Genomic DNA, 5,641 nt, shown 5'->3' with positions numbered 1-5,641 from the left:
GTTGTTGTTTTTTTTTTTTAAATAGCACAGGTACTCTCATGCGCTGGAGCAGTTTCTGAACCATCCTCAAGTACAGTGATGTACCACATGATTTTAAACTGAACACCACAGTGTGTCATAAATTAACAACTTCCTGACACCAGTTCCGTGGGACCACAAAACCCCATTTCTTAAGTACATCTAGCTTGCTGCTTTGCATAAAGACTGATGCTTTGGCAAGGTTCTTTTGAATAAGTTGGTACTGGATAATAGGTTATACTGCATATACTTTCCATTCTGTATATTATTTATTCAGCTTTATAGCCCACAGGTGGCAAGAGAAACCTAGCAGAACACCTGGGAAATGATATCTTAGTATCAGACAAATTTAGGGGCAACTGAGCTTTAAAAGACAGAAATAAGGTCATTGGATTTTAAATGTGTCTGTCAAAATTAGATTAATGAATTTTCATAAACAGATTTGCAACAGAGATTCCTGCTGTGAATTACAGAGCATACGTGTGTTAGTAGCATCTCTGTTTGCTCCCCCCCACCCCAACCCAGCAGTATCTGAACACCAAAATGCTACAGATTTAGGCCCTGGTTTTCCAAACACTTGATTACACAAATAGTTCCATTAAGGAAGCACTTTCAGGTGGATCAGGTTAAATGCTTTTAACAATATGGTTTTGTTCTTATTCCTTGCACCCACAGAGGCAGGAGATGCTGCCTCCTGGGTGCCCTCACCAAGAACCCAGGAAGCTCAGGGAAATCACATTTGAAGGTTTTGCACAGTTTTTCTCCAAGTTTTTCTTCTAACTAGGTGTTAGAATCAAGAGGCCTGAAGTGCTCTCCAGACCCTTTGTGGTCTCCACAAAAAACTGGACTGTAAAATTAAATGATTCACTAACTCCTTCCTATTCCTCATAGTACAATCTTTCATTTTGTTCAAAGCTTTCGTGCTGCTCTCAAGTTCAAAGAGTCATGAACACTTTAATTTTTAATCACCTGTTAAAGACAGCACTAAAAGATCAAGACCAGACCCATACATCCTTCTGAACTCACGATAAACAGCTGCATACAGTCTTTTAAAAAAATTACCTTTTGTTTCGGAGCATTTGAATAACAAAGCTCTCAGGAGACAGTCCAAAAAATACTCAACTGCTTTACTCCCCACCTGATGATTTGGAATTGTGCAAAGTGAACAGAAGTAACTACTGTTCTGAGTCAGCAGAATTGCACATTCGCCTTGTACCAGTATCAATGCCGGCACAAGGAAAAAGCTTTGGAAAAATCAGGAAAAAAACATTCATAGCATTTTTTAATCTTGCTTTTCAGAAGAATTGGACTCAAGTGTCTCTCCAAGCAGTTCTGCCTAAAAGTAGTCCCAAACATTGTTATAAATTTCTATGTTACTATCTTGTCAAAGTGTATGGAAGGAGCATTCTTGTTTGAAACCAAAAAAATGCTGGTCCTCCTCCCCATCCCTCAATCACACCAGAAGATCTTACTTAGTCATGTAAAGCTGAAGTTGTGTTTTCCCACAAGGTGTCACCATAGATTCACTTCACTGTAGGTCTTTATCAAAAGAATATATACTTTCAGTTTTTTAAGATATAAACAAAACATTCAGATTCTCTAGGTAGTACTAAAAGCATCTATTAAAGTACATAACTTTGTAATGAAATAGTTCCAATTAAAGAAAATTGCAATAGAGAAAAGCAACGTCTATTTTTTGAATTTGCATAAAAAAATCAAGAAACTGGAAAAGAATTTCCTATTTCTTTTGCTTACTACAAAAAAAAACTTCAAAGCTTCCAAGAACATTTTCTTCCTTTCACCTGTGTTCAGTGACTAGTTTCATATTATGAACACACCACATTAGGACTTCTCTTTCTCTCCTAAGCACTAGATTTTACAACTAAGAACCCTTGTATGTTAAAGATATAACTTTAGCTCTGAACCTAAAAGTGTTCTTTAGAGGTGAACCTGTGCTTACATGGGATCCCAGGAAAGCCAAAAGCGGGGTCCTTGTGAGTAGAAGAGCTTGTCCTTGCCTTTTCGTTATTAAGACTGAGGTACAGTTTCAATGGCTTACTATTTCTGCTGCCTGTTTTTTCTGTTCACTTTATTTGGATAGTAGAAATAGAGAAGTATTTGTAAGTTAAAGAAAGTATTTTGCAACTAAGCATTTGTCCTCACCTGCTCAGCACCGTCTGAATTAGAAACCACCACAAGAGAAATAAATTTAAGTCCCCAAACCCTCTTTCCCACACGCTCTGAGGTTTAATTAATTGCATTCACGGAAGTTAAATTCATTGGAGTGCATCTGTATTGAAAAAAAGAAGCATAGTGGGATTTTGATTCAAGTGTCTTAGCAATGTGCCTATTAAGCATATTTAGTTTGCAAATAGTGTTGTTCATGCTCTGTGGGCCTTTTGATTGCCTGCCCAGACTGGGTAAGATGGTTGAATCCTTCCCCAATGGCCCCCCCACCTGTAAGAAAGGCCCTACCAGACAGAGAGGCACTTCCCCCGGCAGTGTCAATCTCCCCTCTCAACACCTGCCTCTAGGTGTCCTGGTTTCGGCCGGGATAGAGTTAATTTTCTTCCTAGTAGCTGGTATGGTGCTGTGTTTTGGATTTAGGATGAGAATAATGTTGATAACGCACTGATGTTTGAGTTGTTGCTGAGTAGTGCTTACGCTGGTCAAGGACTTTTCAGCTTCCCATGCTCTGCCAGGTGCACAAGAAGCTGGGAGGGGGCACAGCCAGGACAGCTGGCCCAAGCTGGCCAAAGGGCTATTCCATACCATATGCCATCATGCTCAGTATAGAAACTGGGGGAGTTGGCCAGGGGGCAACGATCGCTGCTCAGGGACGGGCTGGGCATCGGTCAGTGGGTGGTGAGCAATTGCATTGTGCATCACTTGTTTTGTACATTCTTTTATCATCATTATTATTAATATTTTCTCTTCCTCTGCTGTCCTATTAAACTGTCTTTATCTCAACCTGTGGGTTTTACTTTTTTTTCCCGGTTCTCTCCCCCATCCCACCCGGGGCAGGGGAGAGGGTGAGTGAGCAGCTGTGTGGTGCTTTGTTGCCGACTGGGGCTAAACCATGACACCAGGGCAGCCTGCATGTACTCGTTTTGGACAGGAACTTAATGGACAACAACAGGATTAGAGTGCCGTAAACTGGCTTTTAGTGACATTATTTCTGCAGACCAAGAGGAGTGAAAAGCAAAGAATTATTCCATTGCTATGTTGCACATGGTGGCAGCAGCAGCGTAGGAAAGCTGTTCAAAGAAAGGAGATGATGCTGTTCTTACAGGGTACTTTTCACAACAGACCCACCCTGACAATACTTCTGATGCCATTAGGTGAAGGGAGAGATGTCATTTGCTGTTTTATTTTGGTGTTTTAAAATACCAAACTGGTATTTGCAGCACAGTCTGGGATTAGTATATAAAAGTATTATGGACACCCCCCCCCCATTTCCAGAAAGATGAGGGAAAGTTTCTCGTGAAAGCACTTGAAATTTTATGCTAATAATGCTTTAAAAATGACCAGTGTTTTAAATGGCTTTGAAGACTCCTGTTCCTGAAGAAAGCTTCCTTTTTCTCTTTCTTGTCAGTTAGTGCCAACTCCATACCCCGCAGGCAGGTGTGTCGTGTAACGAGGAGAGCACAGGTCTCACCCACCTCTCCTTATCTGCCTCTGGCTCCATCCCTGGGCGGGCAGTGTGCCATCATGCCCCCTCTCACAGGCTGTCATTTGAGCAGCAGGCATTTTCCCTTCCCGCGTGAACCTGGAGCACCACCGTTGCTCCCACCCATCCTTATCCTCACCTGGGCTCTTGTTTCGCTCCAGCCAGCCCCTGTGCCTGGGCCACTGAGATCAAGACCTCCCCTTATGCAATATAGTTGCATAGACACGTGCCTCACTGGAGAGGAAAGGCAGTCCCCGCGACTTGCCTGCATTTCTTCTCACGTAGAGAGGAGGGATTGGTCCCGAGGCTGGAGCAACTCAAAAGGCTGAAAGCAGATAGGCTGAAACCTGGGACACAGACTGCAAAATCTGTCTCAAAAGGCAGCTTTTCAGAGGTGAGGGACAACGGTAGCGTGGACCAGAACAAGTACAGCTGCTACCACATGTTAAAACAGAGCCAGGTCCCTATCCAGAGGCTGTATCCCTAGCAAAAGTTCGACCCAGAAACACACACCAATGCCCGCACGACCCTGGTACCGCACACCCCCAAGCCCTGGTCAGAGCTGGGACCATCTCTCACGTCGGGGTTTCAGTCTGAGGCGACAGCTTCTGAGATGGCACCTGTCCTATGGCTTGAAGTCTCTTGATGAAATCAGAGCAAATCACACTAAAAGCAACAGCTTTCATAGAGAGGAAAGCCCCACAGGAGCACTGTGAGGTGGGAGCTGACTCCTCTGAGGGCATTGAGCTCGAACCTCCTGGGAGCGACCTGAGATGTGCCATGCCCAAGGCCAGGTCCTTGCCCCGTGCCACCCCCATTGTCCCGCTGTCCCCATTTCCCCCTCCCTTCCCGCTTGGACAGGTTCCTTGAAGAGGAAGCAGGGTAACCAGAGTGGCTGCTTTTCACCAACAGAGGGTTGGGCTTGCCCCCGTGGCTGGGGCTGAGCCCGGCCCAAAGGAGCAGGTGGTGTGGTGGGAGACCCTTGCTGGTTGCTGTCAGCATGGCTGAGCGCAAGGCGGAGATGTTGCTCCCTCCCTCATCACCTTGCTCTTCCCCTGTGTGATGATTTTCTTGTATCGTACGGCCCTTTCTCAGCTAGACCTCTGACTCACAGCCCTGCCCGAAGACCACAGAGGAGCCTTGCCACTGCCTTTGGGGCTCGGTGCAAAATCATCCCTCACCACACCTGCTCCTCTCAGCTGACAGCAAGTGTGTGACGTGGCGAGATGCGGAGAAGTAACCAAGTCATGGCCTTCTCAGCACTGCAGTGGCATCCTGCTCCCCTGGAGTGAGAAGAGGCTGTGATGACACTTGTGGTTTTTACCTTTTTCCGGGGCTGCGTCTGTAGCCACCCATCTCATGCTCTCAAGCTGCAACCAGCCATGCAGTCCTATGCCCTTCCTTGCATCGCTTGCTATCTAAAGAGCTCCTGTCTTGGCTCTGGGGCATTTGATTTTCACTTTAAAATTACAGTGCTGTCAGAAAAGCAAGAGTGCAAGCAACTTCACCAGAGCTAGAAAGTCAAAATGGATCATTTCAGGTGCAAGACCGAGATGCGAAATCTCCACACCTACAGATAAGGGTGCTTGTCAGACACCTCTCAGCCCCAAAGCCTGAATGTTGGCTGGGCTCTACCACATGCCCTGATGGCTAATGGCATGCATGCAGAGATATGTCAAGAAGGACCAGGGAGATGAAGAGTCAAAATGAAAACATTTTTAGCCATGCTAAGAGAGAAAGAGAAACCTCCCATTTTTTCCTTTCATTGAAAGAAACACTTGTGCTTTCCCAGAGGTATTTTTCTGAGGGGTAACTAGAAAGAAAAATTAGAAAGGAAAACAGACTGTGGAAAGACATGTTCCTGTTTGTGCATAAAATTTTAGGCCTACGTTCCCTTAATTAAACAAATCACCAAGAGAAGAGCTACAGAGACCTTTTGGGTGACCCATCTGG

The sequence above is a fragment of the Ciconia boyciana genome, chromosome 1 (assembly GCF_034638445.1).
Source record: "Ciconia boyciana chromosome 1, ASM3463844v1, whole genome shotgun sequence".
In the NCBI taxonomy this organism is placed as follows: Eukaryota; Metazoa; Chordata; class Aves; order Ciconiiformes; family Ciconiidae; genus Ciconia; species Ciconia boyciana.
Note: the sequence above shows the minus strand (reverse complement) of the source record.